A 22,773-nucleotide genomic window follows, 5' to 3' on the forward strand; every position below is an offset into this window, starting at 1 on the left:
AAAGTAAAGAGAATCACAAAGACAATACTTATCTGACTCATAGTTGAATTTGGTATAAGAGTAATAAGAAACAGCATAGTGTTGCGTCCGTTGGTCGCAGACGGCTGCGACCGCTCTGCCTTACCTCTTTTTCTCCCCTTTCCCTCTCTTTGGGCAAGACGGCTGTCTCCGGTGCCGAGTGCTGCGGGCCTCGGCATTTTAAAACCAGCTTGGGTGTCCCCATCCGCCTTGCTCACTCCCATGGCCTTCTAGGGCGCGAGCGCGCACATCTCTGGCGCTCAAATACACGTCATGGAGGGAACCTCGGGGGCGGCCCCACTGCATGACGTCAGTACCTCCGGGTATATCTAGCCTCCACTTCCGCTACCAATTTGAGTTAGCAAAGACTTCGCTTCGCTACTCTGCCTGCTCTAAGCTGCATGCTTAGACGCCTCCTTTTACTAAGGGCCTCGCTCCAGCAGAAGCTCAAACACCCGCTCCTCGGGGGTCTCTCACTTCCAGCTCCCTTCGGGGTCCTCACTAACCTAGACAACCGCTCCTCGGGGGTCTTTTCTCTTATTTAATTCCAGGATATTGGACCATTGGGTACTCGCTCCTCGAGGGTCTATCTACTTCATATCCTGCACCAAGGACCTTCGGTCCCGCCATTCTACCATCAGGAAGACGCCTTCACTCTGTGAGTACCTCTACGGACCGGCGCTCCAGCTCCACCCACCAGCCGCGGCGTTACCCGCACTGTGGGCCCCTGCCTATCGTGAACATCTGGGTGAGACTACACTTCTGAGCCTGTTGAGCGTATTGGCACCTCGTGGATCAGTGCCTTACCTTCCTGCTTTACCATCTATTTACAGCAGTACAATAAAGACTCTATCCATTCTGTATCTACTAACTGTGTCAGCCTATCGCAGTGGTTCCCCACGGGACTCCTCCCCATGGGCGGATTCATATCCATTGTGACCAAGGGTCCATAATGCCTCAAACACAAGAGATTGCTAACTCCATGGACTCGGCTCAACTCGCAGCCCTGCAAGCCATTCTGGGCCTAGCACAGCGGATTACAGAACAACAAAAGTCTTTGGAGAACCTTGCTACTGCCTTCAATCAGTTACATGCTCAACTGAACTCCTCAGCTACTCCCGTGAAGGAGTTGCTGTCACCAGTGGTAACCCTTAAGATCACTGTGCCTTTATTTACACCTACCTGCTTCACAGGCAAAGCCAAGATGAGCAGAGGGTTCATCAATCAATACAGCATGCATTTTGCTTTACAGCCTACCCTCTTTCCCACTGAGGCTTCAAAGACCACCTACATCCTGTCGTTCCTTGAAGGACGAGCCCTGGCCTGGGCTTCACTGCTATGGGAACGTGAAGATCCTATCCTGAAAAACCTATCAGGATTTCTACAACTTTTTAAGTCTGTGTTTGATGACCCGGCTCGCCAGACCATCGTTGGATCCACCTTTCTCAGCCTTCAGCAAGGTAACAAGCCACTTACAGACTTTGCCATTGAGTTTAAAACTCTAGCATCTGAACTGCATTGGGACACTGGATGCCTACGTGCCATATTCATGGAGGGTCTCAACTCTCGCATAAAGGACGAACTAGTGGCTTGTGATTTGCTTGAATCCCTTGAGTCCCTGATGGAACTAGCAGGGAGAATTGACCGCCACGAAAGTCTACAGTGAGGGCTAACCATCCAAAACCTGTACCAACTGCTTCCAGCTTACCGTCTATATCCCTAGAGGAGGAAGAGCCTATGCAACTAGGCCGAAGCCACTTGACCTCTAAGGAAAGACGCATGGGCCTGTGCATGTACTGTGGCCAATCGGGTCAAGCAGTCCAAACCTGTCCCATTTGTCTGGGAAACTGACGGGCCTGGGATCTGCAGGAGGACTTCTCCTGGGCCTTACCTCTCCTACTCCTCCATTATCTTTACCTGTATCCCTGCTTTGAGGAGGTCTTCAGTTCCAGACTCTCGCTCTCGTTGACTCCGGTGCAGGAGGTAATCTTATTCTGAAGCGCTTGGTCGAACATCTGAGGATTCCTCCCACACCAATAGATAAGCCTCTGCTATTGTCATCTATCCATGGAGAACCACTTCCTGGAGAATTTTCAATGATCACCCAGGCCACTGGCCTGCGCACTGGAGCTCTACACTCAGAATCAATTTCCTTTCTGGTGTTGGAAAAAGTCATGCACCCGGTGGTGTTGGGTCTGCCGTGGCTTCAAGACCATATGCCACAATTTAATTGGGATACCTTGGAAATGTCCCGGTGGGGACCAGACTGGCATGGTTGGTGTCTAGATGAAGTTTCACCGCTCATCTGCATACCTACCACTCCATCATTACCTGGCTTACCTCCACAATACGCCTCCTTTCAGGATGTTTTCTCTAAGCAAGCAGCTGATGTGCTTCCTCCACACAGAGAGTTCGATTGTGCCATAAATCTGAAGCCAAACTCAGAACCTCCCAAAGGAAGAATCTACCCTCTTTCTGGAGCTGAGACCAAAGCTATGTCTACCTACATACAGGAAAATCTACAAAAGGGATTTATCAGACCTTCCAAATCCCCTGCTGGTGCAGGCTTCTTTTTTGTAGGAAAAAAAGATGGCACCTTATACCCCTGCATCGACTACAGGGGTCTAAATGAAATTACCATCAAGGACAGGTAACCCCTGCCTTTAATATCTGAACTGTTTGATAGACTCCAAGGGGCCTAAATATTCTCCAAATTGGACCTAAAAGGAGCTTACAACTTGGTGCGTATTCGAGAAGGAGACAAATGGAAGACTGCTTTTAACACCCATGATAGACACTTTGAATACCTCGTCATGCCCTTTGGTTTAAGTAACGCACCTGCAGTCTTTCAAAATATGATGAACGACATCTTACGGGACTTACTGTATCAATGCGTAGTAGTATATCTTGATGATATACTGAGCTTTTCTCAGAATCTCCAAAGTCATCAAGAGGATGTTAAGAAAGTCCTAAGACGCTTGCGTGAGTACCACCTTTATGCAAAGCTTGAGAAGTGCGAATTTCACAAAGAAACTGTACCCTTCCTGGGATATATCGTTTCGAAGAACGGTTTTCAAATGGACCCTAAGAAACTCGAGAGTATCCGGGACTGGCCTCAACCCACAGGCCTGAAGGCATTGCGTCGCTTCTTAGGATTTACCAATTACTACCGATCCTTCATTAAAAACTACTCATCATTGACAGTCCCTCTAACTGCTATGACCAAGAAGGGAGCCAACCCTGCCAATTGGTCTCCTGAAGCCATCTCAGCCTTCATGATGCTCAAAGAGGCTTTTCAAAAGAAGCCGTGTCTCTGCCACCCTGACCAACCAGTTCTTAATTCTTTTCTTTTTCCCATACAATAAATTTGTTAAATCTATTAGCACAGTATCATTTCTTTTTACAGAGGTTTTCAGGCAAACATCCCTCACAGAACATTTTCTTAATTTTATCCCTGATTCCCCTCCCTACCTCAGGAGTGGGGCTGACTAGATGGGTTAAATGTGACCACACAAAGCCCGACATGAAAGAGGACTTTTCAAGTGTGCTCCCTCAAGGAAACATTGTGAGTACCTACTTACCTTCACTCCCTTGGCCCAGAAAACCAAAGTGGACTCCATTGCAAGGGACTCCATTGTGAGGCAGTTTACTTCTAAGCATTAAACACTTTTATTTGGAAACAATTACAGTAATCTAACAGAGGTGAAATATAAATCTGAATTTCTGTTTAAAAAGAGGAAACATTTAACAGGGAGCCCAGGCTCCATACCTGTCCAAGTTTTTAAAAACCCTTCTGCACCACTGTGAAAATATGGGATTTCAAATTGAACAAAGGATCCATCTGGGCACCCAGATCCCTCAACTTTGCCCTATAAGTTTCCTAAATCTCATTTATTTTAAGAGCCAAAGAAGAGATTATAGAATCCCAACCAAGCACAAACAACTCCATTTTTCCTGTATTCAAAAAGTATACAATTCTCTAACAACCATCCTGAGATCACCTTCAGCCTATTATTCAGACTTTCTAAAGTAGAGGCTGGTTCCATAAGAACATAAGAACATACCATACTGGGTCAGACCAAGGGTCCATCAAGCCCAGCATCCTGTTTCCAACAGTGGCCAATCCAGGCCATAAGAACCTGGCAAGTACCCAAAAACTAAGTCTATTCCATGTTACCGTTCCTAGTAATAGCGGTGGTTATTATCTAAGTCAACTTAATTAATAGCAGGTAATGGACTTCTCTTCCAAGAACTTATCCAATCCTTTTTTAAACACAGCTACACTAACTGCACTAACCATCCCCTGGCAATAAATTCCAGAGTTTAATTGTGCGTTGAGTGAAAAAGAACTATCTCCGATTAGTTTTAAATGTGCCACATGCTAACTTCATGGAGTGCCCCCTAGTCCTTCTATTATCCAAAAGAGTAAATAACCAATTCACATCTACCCGTTCTAGACCTCTCGTGATCTTAAACACCTCTATCATATCCCCCCTCAGTCGTCTCTTCTCCAAGCTGAAATTTTCAGTACGGTATCATAGTCAGAGTATCTCTCTTTTGCGCATACAACTATATAAGAGTTTTGAGACAGTGATGACTTTCATCTATAAAAAGAGCACTGTTAAGAATATGCTCTTACATTACTCAAGTTTCCATCTGTGATGATTTAAAATATTCCTGTGGGCCAGTTTCTAAAGCTACATTGGATTTGTACCATGACTGATGAGTGCAAGAAACAAACTGCCCAACTTAAACAAAGATTTGTGGAGCAAGGCTATTCATAAACTTGCATTAAAAAATACATATAAATGTCATTATATGCATATCAACAAAATTTATTATTCAAATTTGACAAGTCTTCTTTGACCCTTATGGTTTGCACGGTGCCTTATTATATGAGGTCAGTGGCCATTAAGCAGATTGTTTTAAATCATTGGGGCATTTGGAATGCAGAGGCACCCAATAAGGGTGGAGAAGCCCAAACTGCAATATAGCAGTAAAAATCAAAGGTAAGGGAACAAATTTTAATGTCCACCAATTTATGCTGTTCACAAAGATAATTTATTATAGTTGCAAGAAGAGTCAATTTATCATTAGAGAAACAAGTTGGTGGTAGAGATGTAAATCGGGCTTCGGACAATTGAAAATATCGTTGATATTTTCAAAATCATCAGAAATTGGGGGCTCCCCCGAAACGATAGGAAAACCCCATGATATTGATCGTGGGGGTTCTCTTATTGTTTTGGGGGAGGGCGGGGAAAATGGCACACAAAAATAACCCCTAAACCCACCCCGACCCTTTAAAACTAATCCCTTTGCTTCCCCCACCCTCCCGACCCCCCCAAAAACATTTTACAGGTACCTGGTGGTCCAGTGGGAGTCCCGGGAGCGATCTCCCGCTCTCGGGCTGTCGGCTGCCATTAATCAAAATGGCGCCGATGGCCATTGCCCTTACCATGTGACAGGGTATCCGTGCCATTGACCAGCCCCTGTCACATGGAGGGAGCACTGGATGGCCGGCGCTCTCTCATACTTCCATCCTCCTACCAGGAATGCATGTGTTTCGAATGCGGACCCTTGGGCCGAGGGGGAGTTGGAGCTACCTGTGGGGAGGAGCCCCACAGAGCCCCACTGTCATAAGCAGAGGCCCAAATGGAGCTTCACTGTTATTATTTGTGATAATTGTGGGTGGATCCTTGGGCCGGTGGCAGATGACCATGCCCACGGGGGAAGATCCCGAGAGGGGCCACCGGTCAGGCTCAGAGTTGGGAGACACACACACACTAGATCTTTTATTAAACTGTATAGTAAACCACCAGAGGTGGCAGTAGTGAGCTGGAAGAGCCCGGCTGGGCTATAGTCCCTCAGGCATTGGAACAGCGATCCCAGGATGGCTGAGCTGTAGAGAAACTGAGTATAGTGAGTAGGCAGAGTATGCAGAGTTCAGGAACAGAACCTTGATGGTAGCACTCACACAATAGTCTCTTGAAGCAGCCCAGGGGCTGGAATGAAGTAGGCCCTCAAGGAGCGAGTACCTGGTTCCAGCGAAAGCTCTGAGAGAGAGATGGTAACTCACTGGTGTTGTAGGCAGCGGTGACTTCCTGGCAGAAGTTCTATTCCGTAGCAGGTCCAGGAACATGGGCCCTTGAGGAGCGAGTACCGGTTCCAGACTGCGACCTGAAAAGCAAGAGAGAGAGCGAGGCCCCCGAGGAGCAGGTTCCCCTGGTAAAGTCCGAGGAGGCAGAGTAGCAAGGTATGCGGAGAATGAATCCCATCCACTGCGATACCTGGAGGAAGCTAGGAAAAGCTTTGTAAACCTTTGATAACTCAAATAGCTAGGAAAACGACAGAACTTAAGTATCCATTGAGGATGACGTCATCACAGGAGGATGCCCCTGAGGTTCGCGCCACAGCTGGTACTTGAGTCGGGGCTGCGCCGCACGCGCGCCCTTAGGCTTCAGGAGAACATGGCGGAAGGCAGCATCTAGCCGGTCCGGGGACGCCAGAGAACAGCAAGATGATGCCGTGGCAGCCAAACTTCCATCAACCAAAGAGGGGAGTCGCAAAAGAGGTAAGGTGGGCGGAGTGGAGACATCAGGCAGTGACGGTCACAACATTCACCATACTAGCTCATGTTTCCCTTAGGTTGAGCCCTTGGGTTCTAGGGCCAGCTGGTCTTAGGTGGGGGCCTCTGCAGTGATGGAAATCCAGGCAGGTGGGCAGTGCTGCAGGCCAGCATGCTGTGGGAGTAGCGGAAGGACAGACCAGGGTCAAGTTAAGATCAGAGCAAGCAAAGCACTGTAATATCGGTGTCCAAGCAGTAGTCAAAGGCAGGCAACAAAAATCAAGGTCGGTGTCCAGGCAGTAGTCAGTGGCAGGCAGAGAAGAGTCAAAGTCGGTGTCCAGGCAGTGGTCGTGGCAGGTGAAGTTCATGTAGCGTCAGGGTCCAGTCCAGGGTCAAAGCCAGAAGGTCAATCCATGAAGGATGACAAAGAAGAGGAAGATGATGACCACAAGGTCATCGTCTTCCTCTTCTTTGTCATTGATTGAAGATTGATGAGAGGAAATTGACCACAGACAAGGAAATTCAGGGACAAACAGACAATTGGAACCACAGACAGAAGACAGACTCAGGAAACCAAAGCAAAGACAGGAACCAGGTAACAAAGATAGGACCGCAGGCAATACATTACTCCCAAAGGAGTCGACCAATTGCCAAGGCATCTGTGGAGTGCAGGAGGAAACCTTTAGCACAGGACCACCTCTGACAACATCGGGAGGCAACCTTACAGAATTCCCACCCTCGGCCCTTTAAGAGAAAGTCAGTTGGCATGCGCGTGCCCCTAGGAAGGCGGGACTGGGCACGGCGGCATTCTGTCAACTGCTGTGTACCAGGCCGCAGCAGTGTTCTGCCGTGACCTCAGTGTACCAGGCTGTGGCGCATCTGCCACGTTCACTGGAGGAGGCTGGTGCCAGCCCTAATGGAGATAAGAGCGGTGGTCTGCGTGACAAACCCGTGAACCGCTGAGCACAACAGCATGGGAATCCATTCCTTCTGTTGACCTCTGAAGGATCCTTGGATCTCTCTGAGTACGTGACTCCTTAAAAACCCTTTCTTCTTAAATTCCATAGGCCTTGGGGAATTTAGTTGCTAAATCAAACATAAATATACAGACTTCCAAAAACAACAAAAAGGTGAAGGAAGGGTGGACAAAACTTCCTCCAAAGCAAAGTTCAAAAAGCAATTAAAATAGTTTCTCAAAAGAGCAAATAAGTTACCTTTTTTTCTTTCTAGCTCTGATATTACACCAAAAGTCCAAAAATACACCTTCTAAATTAAAAAAAAAAAAAAAAAAAAAGACAAAACAGGAGTAGTTAAACTTCAACCTGCCTCCTCTAGTTCAACTAAAAATTCCACACCATATCGAAATGTTTTCCTCTTTTATAGTAGTAAGAAGTGCTCACATAGGGGAGCTGTACACCAACTAAATATATTTCTCTTCTGCATTATGAATTTTATGAAATGAGACTTACCTTGGAAGACAGAAGAGGGAGAGGGAATATGATAGCAACATTCAAATAATTAGAAACTATAAATAATGCACACATTTTTTTTCAGTGGTAAAAACATTCTAGAATAAAGGGTTATAAGATGAGGCTTAAAAGGATTAGACTCAGGAGTAACATTAAAATATTTCTTTCCAGAGATGATGGCGAAATAACCAGTAATATAATTCAAGAAATTATGGCAGAAAATTTCATTGAGAGTTCATGAAGGTTAACCCAGAGATCAGACAGGCTCTGTGGTATTGTAACTGGAAAGGATATTGGGCAGACTAGATGGGCCTTGAGGTCATTATCTTTCATTGTATTGTTTGTATGAGTCCCTTATCCTCATTGCTTCCTATGAAGTTTGGCCATATATGTTTTTATTTAATTAGTTAGTTAAAATTACTTCTATCCTGCGCCCTCCAAAGTTCGGGATGGGTTACATAAATAACATGCACAATTATGAAAGCAGCAAACAACAAATAACATACAATAGAACAAATCAATAGTAGTCTACAAAATTCTCTGCGAGGACTTTGGTTCTGTGCATATTTAATAAGACAATATGGTAATTAAAGTGTTGATAAGCGTTTTTGACATCTTGTCTTTATTTTGAGTTAAGATCATGGTAGAAGCATGCTCAATGGGCTTCCTTTGCCTAGTTCCAGAGGCTAGTCATGAGACATCATGAGAGAGATTCTGCATTTCAGAAAACAAGTAATAAGAGTGATACATATTCTAGTGATGATGATTATAATGCATTACATAATTCAGAGCGGGAACTGGTTTATAAACCCAACATAAAGAGAAATGTATTGAATTTTCCTAAGATATACAGGAGTCACTTTTAACACAGAATGTGATTATTTTGACTTCAGTGAATAACTTTCTGCTGGGAATGATTCTCATTCTAAAAGTTGGGTAAAGTGAGCCATTTGATTGTGTCAGTTCTTCCCTTGATTCATGGATCATGGGTCAAGAAGCACAGATTCTAATTAATATGAAAGGCTGGATTCATTATAATTCAGGACCAAGAAAAAATTTCCAGAAGAAAAATATTTGCTGACTTTGATGAATTAAAAATGTTCTTCCTTCCCCCCCTGTTCCTGGACTTCCTCTTCTTATCAACAAATACTCCACCTTTGATGTCTCTCTCATTCATCTCTAAAGGCAGAGATAGGTGGAGTTCAGGCCTGTCTATTTCCCAGAACTCCACCCCAGGGCTCCTGAGTGCCTTTTGATGTGAAGCTGTCTTTCTCAGCACTGACTTGGATGCTCTTCCCTTAGCCTTGCTTACTATAGTTATTTCAATGCCATCTAGTGGATTTGTATCACTTTTTGTTTTCTTGTGTTTTCCCTGTGATGGATACAAATCCCATTGCATATAGTGAAAGTATTGTAAACTACGTTTTCCATTAATACAGGTTACTCCACCGTATGGCCAAGCCAGATGTTTCTTTTAGGCGTTATTTAATGACAAGAAAATTAGTCAGCAGCTCCCTAGGATTTTTCTAGGAGGCATACTTCCCCAGAACTCTGCCTTTGGACTGTGTTACAACAAAATATATTTTAGAGAAAAGTCATACAAAATCAATGGTTCTCTCAGATGCTGAGAGCAAGGATGAGAGCAGAATTTTTATGCCAATAATATAATATAATAATATACAGCACAGAAAAATAGTAAAGATTCTCTTCTGAACTTTTCTGAAACTTTTTGACACATTTTTTTTGCCAAAATCACACTTGATTAAAATAACACCATATGCAATAAAAACAACAATTTTATTATTCCGTATCTCTTCAGGAACTTTAAAACTGTAAACATAAGTATGCATCATCAATACCTATTACATGAACTATCTCACTATTGCAAAACAGGGAGTGGTAAGAATGGAAATAGCATTTTCTATATTCATCCTTTGTATTACTCACTTAAGATTATTTCACAAGTTTAAGTCTGCTCAGAATTAATGCAAATGAAGTTTATGAGATCTTGCATGACCTTAAGGGAAAAGCAGTGCAGCTGATGATGATTCCCTGATGCTTGAATGTGTAACACTTCCCTTTTCCTGGCAGCCTGTCTCAGACCCTCTTATCTCAATGGTCCAGATGTCCCTGGGCAGCAAGCACTTATCTAAAGGCCGTTTACTTTCAGGAGCTTCTCAGAACTATATGGGAGTTTCTGAATAGCTTACTAGATACAGTTTATTATTTTCTTTAATATAAAATTATTCCTATTCTCTAATAAGCGATTCCCCTAGAAAATATGCCCCCCTTCCCTGCTTAATATACCCACATGAAAAAGTAACGTAGTAACATAGTAATAACAACAGAAAAAGACCAAATGGTCCATCCAGTCTGCCCAGTAAGTTTTTTATGGTAGTAACTGCCACTCTGCGTTGTTTATCCCCATGTTTCTGTTAAGGGTAGTAACTGCTGCTCCGTGCAGGTTACTCCCAAGTTTCTGTTAAGGGTAGTAACTAATGCTCTGTGTTGTTTACCCCCATGTTTCTGTTAACAGTAGTAACTGCTGCTCCATGCAGGTTAGTCCCATGTTTCTGTTAAGAGTAGTAACTAATGTTCCTTGTTTGTTACCCCCATGTTTCTGTTAAGGGTAGTAACTAATGTTCCTTGTTGATTACTCCCATGTTTCTGTTAAGGGTAGTAACTGTTGCTCCATGCAGGTTACTCCCATGTTTCTGTTAAGGGTAATAACTAATGTTCTGTGTTGGTTACCCCCATGTTTCTGTTAAGGGTAGTAACTAATGCTCCATGCATGTTACTCCCATGTTTCTGTTAAGGGTAATAACTAATGTTCTGTGTTGGTTACCCCCATGTTTCTGTTAAGGGTAATAACTAATGTTCTGTGTTGGTTACCCCCATGTTTCTGTTAAGGGTAGTAACTAATGCTCCATGCAGGTTACTCCCATGTTTCTGTTAAGGGTAATAACTAATGTTCTGTGTTGGTTACCCCCATGTTTCTGTTAAGGGTAGTAACTAATGCTCCATGCATGTTACTCCCATGTTTCTGTTAAGGGTAATAACTAATGCTCCATGCAGGTTACTCCCATGTTTCTGTTAAGGGTAATAACTAATGCTCCATGCATGTTACTCCCATGTTTCTGTTAAGGGTAGTAACTAGTAACTAATGTTCTGTGTTGGTTACCCCCTTGTTTCTGTTAAGGGTAATAACTAATGCTCCATGCATGTTACTCCCATGTTTCTGTTGAGGGTAATAACTAATGCTCCATGCAGGTTACTCCCATGTTTCTGTTAAGGGTAATAACTAATGTTCTGTGTTGGTTACCCCCCATGTTTCTGTTAAGGGTAGTAACTAATGCTCCATGCATGTTACTCCCATGTTTCTGTTAAGGGTAGTAACTAGTAACTAATGTTCTGTGTTGGTTACCCCCTTGTTTCTGTTAAGGGTAGTAACTAATGCTCCATGCATGTTACTCCCATGTTTCTGTTAAGGGTAATAACTAATGTTCTGTGTTGGTTACTCCCATGTTTCTGTTAAGGGTAGTAACTAGTAACTAATGTTCTGTGTTGGTTACCCCCTTGTTTCTGTTAAGGGTAGTAACTAATGCTCCATGCATGTTACTCCCATGTTTCTGTTAAGGGTAATAACTAATGTTCTGTGTTGGTTACTCCCATGTTTCTGTTAAGGGTAATAACTAATGTTCTGTGTTGGTTACCCCCATGTTTCTGTTAAGGGTAGCAACGAATGTTCTGTGTTGGTTACCCCCATGTTTCTGTTAAGGGTAGTAACTAATGCTCCATGCTGGTTACTCCCAAGTCTTATGTTAAGGTTGTAAAATTGACATTCAAAACCAAACAAATGTTAAACCCATTACAAAATTACAGGGTGAGCAGCCTTCTTGAAATTCAGACAATGCTGCTTGAATGTACTTTGCTTTTGGACTTAGCCATAGAAGCAGTCCTGCGTTTTTTCCCTAATGTCTGTGTATCAGTACCCCAGACTGTAAAAGTCGGGGTCTGGCATTGGCTGGCATCTGAATCCAATTCCCCTTTTTCTTCCTGCCGTCGAAGTGGAAGCGATGTTGCAATTGTATCAAGGCTCACTATCAGGACCTTTCTTCAACAATTTACACTGCACATTCATATATCTGTTCTACATCTGAATGTAACCATTCTGCAACTTATATTCTCAAACTGAGAAATGATCATGAAAAAATCATTGCCTTCACTGGTTGTAAAGAAAGCCAATTAATCAAATACATTAAACTAAAGTGAACAGCAGATGACACTGTCTTTTTTACTACAGTTTAGAGAATTCAAATCTCATCAAGTTATCTCACTAGACACAGAACCACTTTATAATACTAACTAATTAATAGCAACTGTCTCTTTAAATAAATTTCCCCAGCATTGGCTGTCTTATGAAAGTCAATAATGAATTGTTCATTTCTCACCACTCATCTAAATCTCTTCTTTCTCACAACAACAACAACAAGATTGAAAAGGTGTACTGCATTGAATAAATTAAGGGGTATATTTTAAAAGAAGCGCGCGTGGCCTACATGTGCGCGTGCTACCCGGCGCGCACACATGTACGCCCGATTTTATAACATGCATGCACAGGCGTGCGCATGTTATAAAATCAGGGGTCGGCGAGCGCAAGTGGGTGCACAGTTATGGACCTTGCGCATGCCGAGCCGCGCTGCCTTCCCCTATTCCCTTCCCCCTAACCTGGCCTTCACACCCCTTCCCCTAACCTTTCCTCCCCCTAGCCCTACTCTAACCCCCCAAAAAAATTTGAATTAACCTTTTGCGCCTGCTTCTGGACAGGCGCAAGTTGCGCGTGCCAGCCAACTGCCGGCGCGCGATCCAAACACCGGGGCAAATGGCCACTGTGCCTGGAGCATCTGACCCCGACCCCGCCCCGCCCCCGGACCACCCATGCCCCACCCACCTCTTGACGTGGAGGTGGCCGCCTTCTTCGATGTTCCTTGGGGGGAGGAGAGAATCCGGCTCCCCCTCGGAATGGCTGGAGCTGGTTCAGGTGTAGGAGCTGGGCCTGGCCTTTCCTCTTCCTGTTCATGTTCTGCAGCATTTTAAAACAAAAGCAGGGGTCAAAGAAACTGTACATTAATGAGGAAAAACACGTAAGATATGTAAGAACATTCCATTAGCATGGAAAATTCACTTACCACCAGGCCCAGCCCACTCCGCCCGCAGCTGCTCCAGCAACCTCCCCTTCTTTAGGCATAGCCACCAGGCCTTCTTCTTCAGGTCCTCTATCTATTGGAAAAAATGGAAAGAGTACCATGAGTGTACTCTGTAGGTGCTAATAGGACTTGCATACTGGTAAGTGACAATGAGTGCTATAACTACAATTTCCAACCATGAAGAACCATAATACTGAGGTTCAATAGTCATGTAGCAAATAATCAATGCAAATAATCTTTGGGGTTTACATTACACTCTCCATCCATAACCCTATACTATAAAAATTTCCTCCCCCCAGGCCTAACCTGACCTTCACACTCCCACATTGCCCCCATCTGCAGTAGCTTACATAACTGTAAAAACTGTCTACTTACTCCACAGGGGTGGGAAGCATTCTGGTTAAATTTTTCCTGCAGCTCCCTCCAGGCCCAACTCAAGCTTAGGAAGTTGGTTCTTCTTCCCCTGACTGGGAAGAGGGAGTGTTCTTTTTTCACCATCAGGGATGCAAGCAGAGTAACATCCCTGGTGGTGAAATTTGGCTGCCTAACCCTCCCGACCATTTTGCTTGCAGAAAAAAATTAGCAGGAAGTCCCGCCCTCACATTGGCGTGCGCTCCTCAAACATGAGCGCTCGAATGCACGGTGCACGCAGGCACATATGCAAATTCATGCACCTATAGCAGTGCGCACGGGGCTCGCACAACTACACACACTGCGCATAATGGATGCACACAACTCGCAGGCAAAACATGCGTGTATTTTGCATAGTTCGCGTCCAACCCTGTGTGTGTTTATGACTGCGCGCGCACATGTTTTAAAATCTACCCCTTTGTGTGTGAGTGCACTACTGGAAAAACAGAAGTAAAAGTAAATGCACTAGTAATTTGCATGCAGTAATAAAATTAATGAATCCAGAAAGTGGCTGACTGTACCAGTGGTAACTGGTATAGACTTACTGCATACTTTGTGGATGCAGTGACATATCTATCTAACAGACACAGACACAGACAAAGTGAGTTAAAATAGCTTCTCTATCAGGCCGATACAGTTCAGTGCGCTCCAGTGGAACGCACTGTTAACCCGCATTTGGATGCACGTTTTTGACGCACTAGCTTTAACCCTTATTCAGTAAGGGGTAATAGCACATCGAAAACGCGCGTCCAACCCCCCCGAAACTAATAGTGCCCGCAACATGCAAATGCATGTTAATGGCCCTATTAGTTATTCCCACGCGATACAGAAAGTAAAATGTGCAGCCAAGCCGTACATTTTACTTTCAGAAATTAACGCCTGCCCAAAGGCTGGCGTTAATTTCTGCCGGCACCGGGGAAGTGGCGATATTAAGCCGGAGGCCCCAAAAGCTTAAAAAAAAGTAAAAATGTAAAAAAAAAATTTAAAATCTGCCCGCAGCTTGCGGGTTGAAAACCGGATGCTCAATTTTGCCGGGTTCAGGTTTCCGAACCCGTGGCTGTCAGAGGGTTTGAGAACCGACGTCGGCAAAATTGAGCGTCGGCTGTCAAACTCACTGACAGCTGCTGCTTCTGTCAAAAAGGAGGCGCTAGGGACACGCTAGTGTCCCTAGCGCCTCCTTTTACCGTGGGCCCTAATTTGCATAGGCCACCCTCCTAAATCACGCGCCCAGGAGAGTGGCCTGTGCACGCGCCGGGAGAGCGGGCGCTCGCCAGTTCTCCCACGCGTTTTTCTGAATCGGCCTGCAAGTGACATGCTATGACAGAGTTCAGTTACAGTGCTGGTACTATACTGGTTAGCAACAGGTTTAAAATTTAATAAATTACTGCAAAAAGATCCACTGCCAGGCAGGCAACCTGCAGTGCCTTCCCCCTGCAGGGGAGAAGGGAATGATGGAAAACAATAATCTTCCCCTGTGTCAGTGGAGATGACAGCAGTGATATGTTAAAAAAAATTGTACACCTGTGCAAATGAATACAGTGTGACAGCAGCTAACAGCTAATAGGATTAGAACAGATGGAATGTTTCTAATCTTGAACCAAAGCACTGTTGATACAGAAATCTGTAACAATACGAAATTCAAAGACAGCAAAGCAGGATGCATCTTCCATGAGTGAGAGAATCCAATTGCAAGCTGAAACACCCAGGGAATACAATAAGAAGGATGGAAAGTTCAGTAATTCACTGATTTAGAAAACTGCTTCCCTCTGGTATGTTCCCTTGCTTTTCAGTCTGGTTTGCTTGACAACAGATCCCGGTTCTCCTCTGACTGCACATATGAGTGATAGGCATGATGGCTGGTTGCTATGAAAATTCCCAAATGACCTTCCTAGCCTCAGACTCTATCTTTTTAATGCAACCAATACTTTTCAATGAGGACACAAACGAATAAAATGAATGACATATGTTTCATTCCTAGGACTTGATTGTATATTTTCAGGGGCAAATAAATCAAACGAATATAGTATATTCATTGCAGATAGCCATTCATTTTTTTTAAACTTTATTTATAATTTTTCACAATATGTAACAAAAACAACAGCATACTGTGTAATATGATCAGTAGCAGTAAACCCCCCAAATGAGTAGGGAGGGAAGACATAGCCATTCATTTTAAACAAATGCACATCCTTATAATTCAGTAGCAAAGAATGGATTTGTCTCTCCAAGTTAGTAGAGTTTCAAGTGCCACTGAGCATGTGTAGGAGTTCCCACATGGGTATTGCTTTGTGAGCCTCCTCAATCATTTTTTGTCTGAATACAAGCACTGATATGTATGTATGCTAAATTTTGTAAACCACTTCGACCTTACTGTATAGGCGGTATAAAAAAGCTTTTAAATAAATAAAATAAATAAATGTACTCAATATCTCATCATACTTTTTTCTCTAAACTTAAAATTTTGATTTATTTATACCTTTATCATATCTTATTGTTGCCTCAATGCCTCAGCAGTACCCACAAAAGCATTTCTCAGTATTATCTAAAAAAAAAAAAAAAAATGAAATACAAAGATTTTCTTCTCAAAGGCCTTGCCTCTTCAACATGTTGGACAAAAAATAAAAACCAACGATGAGCGGTTTTAAAAGTTTCATCTGTGGATAGGTAATGTCCCTCACTGACGGTCATGAGTGCTGCAATCAGTACCTTGGACCAGAACATGACCAGGTAAATTTCTATGCCTGTGGAAGATGTTCCTGCACGCCCAACATTCCAGGGAAATTCAAATTGAGGAGCTGCATAAATCTCTTTGGAGTCACAGCAGATTTGTTTTCGACATTGCAGTGTCCTATGCAATGTGAAAAAAGATTCCACCATCAGTCCAGAGCAAAACTACGGAGTCAAGTATGATCAGCCTCCCTTCATTAAAGAAAAAGCGGCACTAATCCCTGGAACCATCAGAGTCTACATCAAAGAAGCACAAACAGTCCAAACGTGGAGCATCAGCACTGGTGCCATCAAAGTAGCCATCATCAGTACCATCAGCACAAGATATGTTGCACACTCAAAGCATCAATGCATCCCATCTATGCATCAAAGTGTTCAACACAAAATGTTCTTGATTCATGATGCACCCTTTTGCTCAATGAATGGCACCCCATTGCATACAATGCAAGGCACACTGATGTGTTTGATGCATGACATGCCAGTGCATCTTACACATGATGCACTGAAGTTCACAATGCCTCCAGCCCTTGTTCCATTGATGCATCTTGGAGCCTGTACACATGAATTGCACTGTGCATCTGGCCCTCTGAAACATGTCCCCACAATGCATGCCACAAGATCACACCGTGCAGCCCTGACATATTTGACAAAATCGACACTCACATCGGGTCAACAATGGTTTCAGTGATGCAATTGAAGCCACACTCTTCTAAATCATCCAAGCAGTCCACACAATCAAAGCTGTTACACATCAAACTCACCTGATCCTTCAGGCTGCTCTACCAACATAACTTTATTCAGCCGATCCTAGATCTGTAAGGAAGAGGGTCATGTTACCACTATCCCCTTCAATTACTAGAACTCTCACTCCAACAAGAATGCTCTCAGAGGGACTTCGCTTGGAAACATCAGATCCCATGTATGCCATAGTTCTGCACACCTTCAATAATCCACAACCAGATGCAGGAATTTATACTGGTCTCTGAGGAGGATGTATCACCATCCATACCAGGTCAAAGTATACAGCAGTTACTTGACCAGACTGCAGGTTTGGAGAGGAATTTATTTACCTCTCTAACTAGGGAGACAGAAGGAACAATTTAGACTCTTCTCGTCTCCATTACTACAGCAATTCCCTATACTGGGGTCCCAATCTCACCTATCAGTCTGAACACATCATCAGAACCCATTTGGGGTTCTTCAACATCATGCAGTGGATTCCAGTCTCTAGAAGGTGATTGGCCAGGATGTATATCCTCAGGTACAATTAAAGGGGCATACTGGTTGACCCACTTCATTATTGGAGTCCTGGATAAGTAAACCATTGATAGTGGGTTCATGTAAAGACTCTACAGGTATTCCATCTGATCCACTTCCAGACCCTTCTGACCCCCCCCCCCCCCCCACACACACACACACACACACACACACCGGAAGACCTCACCTACTCTAAATTTGTAGAGAAGGTGGGTACAGTGGTAAGAATCCATGTCCATATAGATAAAGACTCCTGTTCAGAGTTACTTGGAATGCTTCAAATTCTGGATACCCTGTCAGAATAAGCAGCCCTTCCAGTTCACAACATCCTCTACTATTCTACTAATGAGAATGTGGGAAACTCCTGTCTCAGGCACCCCATGGTGAGACAACGTGACCTTAAATATAGAGTTCAAAAGTCCCCTGCTTTCACCATCATCCACACTAATCTGTAGTAGTTGAGTCTACTATGAAAAAAGCAAAAAAGACCAGAATTCATTCAAACTCACCTCCAAGAAAGGATCATCAAGTAGATGATAAATTCAGCAAGAAAATCTTTCAAACTTCCATGCTTTCTGCTCATATATTATCCACCAATTTTATATGGTGCAATACATTCATGAATACATCCAGAAGCTGTAAAGGGTAGTGGGCATGTGAGCCCTTTGTGTTGCAGCGTAGTTGATGCAGCCTCAAGAGCGAACCCATGAGGCATGCACAATGTAGCAGGACAGTCTGGAGCTTTGCCTTTACCAGCCACCTTCTCCACAGGTTGAGCCCTTGGGTTCTGGCAGACAGCAAGAATTAGGTGGGTCCCTAGGGCGGTGAAGCACTAAAATCTGAGCACACCAGGGTCAGGGCAGGCAGCGGACTAACAAGAGTCAGAGACAGGCCAAAGTTGGGGCAGAAAGCTAACAAGACAAGGCAACCATGGTCAGGTCCAAGCAAGAGGTCAAGATCCAGAGAGTCAGGTCAAGGGTGGATGAAGACACATGGAAACACTGGACAAGGCAAATAGGACAAGGTAAGGCTGGATGAGGCAAGGCTGGAAGAAATATCTGGATGAGGAAAGGCTGGAAGGCATGGCTGGATGAGGCATGGCTGGAAGGCAAGGCTGAATGAGGCAAGGCTAGAACGCAGGAACAAAAGGCAATATGCACTGCAAGGCAGAAGACCCATTGCAAAGCTGAGGCAGGGAGGTTCGGGGAACCCTTATATAAGGCAGAACTGCTGCGTCATCCTAGGGTGTTGCAGGGCATTTCCTGCTGCAGGCCTTTTTAGAGGTGCTGTGTGCTGCCATTGCACACTAGGGGGACCATGGGGAGGAGCAGGAGCATTGCATCAGGGAGTAGCATCAGAGCCTCTGACAGGGCTTGGGGCCTGCAGGGTCTGAGTGGCATCAGGGATGAATGCAGCGGCTCACTAGGCTGACCTGCAAGCTGCAAATCTTAACAAAAGCGAAAGCCTTTTCTACAACCTATCAAGGCTAGTATTTATCCCAGCTGCTTTTGGATGTGGAAAAAGGCATTCAACACCTGCTCAGATCTGTGTATGAGTCATTTGATTCCACTTCACATACCTCATCAGCCTCAATTGGACTCAGTGTATGGTGTGGCTTCAAGTGAATAGCATTCAGGAAGATGTCCATCTGAAGTTGGCTGATTTATCTTACTTGGGTGACAACCTATTTGGTGAAAAGCTCAGGAAATGGTTGCTCAAATTAAAGGTCAGAATGCAGTAGTGCAGCCTCTCTTGATGGCTTTCAAACAGTCTTTTGTGACAAGTCACTCCTTCACCTACAAATGGGCATATTTCCAGTGTCGACCATACCTCTCTTTTCAACAGTATCATTTTCTGCCTCTTTCAGCCCACCACCAACAGCCACTTCCAGCCAGACAGAAACAGCGTGAATGTCATAAACCAAAAACCATGCAGCAGGTCCAACTAAAGTCTGGGCCCAGTTTTTGATCATTTCCAACAATCCCCATGCCTCTGTTCGGTAGGGGAAAGAATCCAGCCCGTCTTGAAAATGTGTCATCAGATAACCAAGGAATTTTTTGGTCCTCAAAATCATGAAGTCTAGTTGCCAGTTGCATTTCTCCCAGCTTCCATCCCTTTCACATTGTGTGCCTCTCCTTTCACATTGTGTGCCTCTCCATCCAAACTCCACTCACTGCTGCAACTTCGACTGGGAATCCAATCACTTCAACAACAAGTGATAGAGCTGATCCCTGCGTCCCAACATGAGCAAGGCTTCTACTCCCACAATTGAAAAATGGTTACAAAGCTGGCAGGTTTCACAATGCACAAGTTTTTTTACATTTATTGTTCATCATTATAGCATTTGCATATATAAAAAGGTGAATGATTGATAAGACTGTGAGTTGGATGAGATCTCCACACACCATCTGTCTTGCTGATATCCTTCATAGTACCACAATTTATATGTATTTCCAGTTATAAGATTTTGTTTTTTTGATGTCTCTTTCTACTTATCTGATTTGTCTTCAGAGAAAGTGGATCAATCTTTTTCCCCAGTCATTATATTAAATCCAAGACATACCAAACCTTCAGTCTGGGAGAATATTTTGAACTTGCCCAGAGGTGAATCTGAAAAATGGAAGGTAGCAGCTGAAGAAGAGATACTCCCTTCGCAAGAACGAAACCTGAAAACTTACACACATGACACCTGGTCACAAAATGGTCAGATGTAAGAGGATATTCAAAATCAAAGACAATGCAGAACAAGAAGTGAACTTCTACAAGGTCAGAAGTATGGCCAAGGCTACGTAGAGATGTTTGCATCAGTCATCAAGCAGGCTATTGTGAGAATCTTACTCTGCAGAGGTATGCAAGTAAGACACCTAGATATGAAGTCAGCATTCCTATATGGAGACATCAGCGAACTTATGTACATGAAACAACCATCTGGATTCATAGATCCAGAGCATAGTGACCTGGTATGCAAACTCCAAAAGAGCATCTATGGGCTCAAGCAGGCTGCCAGGGCCTGGAATGAAAACTTCAACAGAAGAAAAGTCATCATCCAAGGAGGATTCATGAGAAATAAGGCAGATCCTTGCCTCTACTCCAAAGAATGAGACAGCAGATAGACCTACATCCTAGTTTGCATGAATGACATATTAATGTGTTATGAGGAAGGGGACTATTAGGAGATCATGCACAGACTCCATGAGAATTTTAAGATCAAGAACCTAGGAAACGTCATACACTACCTTGGTATTTAAGTTGAGAAGGAAGATAATGGAAATTTCCTGACCAACCAAAGCAACAAGATCAGACTGAATTTGGGCTGAGGGAAACAAAAGATGTATTGACACTCATGGACCTGAAGGGGTATGATACAGATAATCTGCCAGACAACAACCAATACCAAAAGGTATTTGTTAAGCTAGTGACCAGATCAGACACTGCATCTGCAGTCATATTACTGTACAGGAAAGTTGAAACACCAACCCAATGCTACTGAACACAGTGAAAAGGGTTATGTGGTATCTGAAGGACAAGATCCACAAAAAACTAAAGTTACCAGAAACTGAGAACCCAAAGTTCATTGGCCCAGTGGACTGGGCTGGTGACACAATAGACTGAAAATCTACCATTGGGCATGTCTTTCAGTTCAGAGCTGGAACCATCAATTGCTTCAATAGTGGCACTCTCATCCACCAAAGTGGAATACATTGCAGCATTTGGCTAAGCCAATTGCTGGCAGATGGAATCAACATGCAAGAACTCATAACTCTACTAGAGGACAACCAGGGGTGCATAAAACTTGCAGAAACTGAGAAGATTAACTCTTACACCAAGCACATTGATGTGGAAGTACCACCTTCTGAGAGACTTGCAAGAAAAGGGTATTATTGAACTTGAATACTGCCCAAAGGAATGGATGGCTGCAGATGTGCTAAAAAAACCACTGCCCAGAGAACACTTTTCAACCTTGCAGAAAGAATGAACCTTGGGGGCAGTCCATTCAGCCATCGAGAGGGGTGTTGGGGGACCAATAGCAGCAGGCCATCTTCCAGTACAGAGAGCAAGGGTTAACACCTCCACCCCCCACTCCTAGTAATGTCACCTGACACTGTGTGGAAGGGGATAGGTCTGCAAGGCTGCCTAGATAGGATGTAACCTGTACTAGCGAATCTGTTCTTGTCTTTCTTCCTGCCTGATGTTGTTGTGTCTTGTGGCTGCAGCTGCCTGCAGCCGTGACCCTCTACCTGAGTCGCAGCGCTGGGGCTGCCGCGACAGCACCGGGGAGTCTAGGCCCTTCATCCCAGCTCCTCGCTATGGCTCCCCGCAGTGATTACCGGTGGGGGAGGCGCCCCAGGCCTCCCCTCACGGCGACGGGCCACTCAGCACAGCTTCCGGGATCCAAGATGGCCGCCCTGTCCTTAGGCGCGAGGCCGCACCTCCTCTGCAAATTTAAAGGGACCTCATCCTCCAAATTGACTTTACCTGTGCCTGATGGGCCAGGCACAGGGAAGTATATAGCAGGCTTCCTCCATTCACTCGTCGACTTGGCAACTTGTTGCTACAAGTCTGCTCGCTCTGGTGAGTCTCCTGGTGCTTCGGTTCCTGGTTCCTGATTCCTGTTTCTTCTCGGTGATTCCTCAGTGTGTGACTTTGGACTGGCAAGTGGTGATCCCTCGGTGTGTGACTTCGGACTGGCAAGCAGCGATCCTCTGGTACTCGACTTCAGACTTCTCTCGGACCATCCACCTTCAAGGACCCGCCTAAGACCCAGCGGCCCGGGTCCCTATGGGCTCCTCCTGGGGGGACCACGGACTTCCAGTGGCGAAGATCCAGTTGGCCCTTGCACCGACCTCACGCCTCGCTGACCTCTCAAAGGTCCACCTAAGTCCCAGCGGCCCGGGTCCCTATGGGCTCCTCCCCGGGGTACCGCAGGCTTCCAGTGGCGAAAATCCAGTTGGCCCTTGCACCGAATCCGTGCCTCTTCGACCTCTCAAAGGTCCATCCAAGTTGCCTGCAGCGAAGATCCAGCCAGTCCCAACTTCTGTTCTGCCTCGCCACCTGACGGGGAACCTGAGGAGCCATCTCCTAAGGTCGTACCAACTTCCCCGTCGGTCCAAGGGTTCAC

At 44.6% G+C, this 22,773-nt stretch overlaps 1 long non-coding RNA gene across 1 annotated transcript in view; it reads right to left on the minus strand.

Moving 5' to 3' along the window:
- Positions 1–13,001: 13,001 nt before the first annotated feature.
- The window catches only part of LOC115089442, a 55,691-nt gene continuing 45,919 nt past the window's right edge, over positions 13,002–22,773 (minus strand). Inside the window, exons 2-3 of the long non-coding RNA XR_003856088.1 lie at positions 13,242–13,332; positions 13,002–13,135 (exon numbers count right to left, since the gene is read on the minus strand). This is a non-coding gene — a long non-coding RNA (uncharacterized LOC115089442). The remainder of the gene's footprint in view (positions 13,136–13,241; positions 13,333–22,773) is intronic.

The sequence above is a fragment of the Rhinatrema bivittatum genome, chromosome 4 (genome assembly GCF_901001135.1).
Source record: "Rhinatrema bivittatum chromosome 4, aRhiBiv1.1, whole genome shotgun sequence".
Taxonomy (NCBI): Eukaryota; Metazoa; Chordata; class Amphibia; order Gymnophiona; family Rhinatrematidae; genus Rhinatrema; species Rhinatrema bivittatum.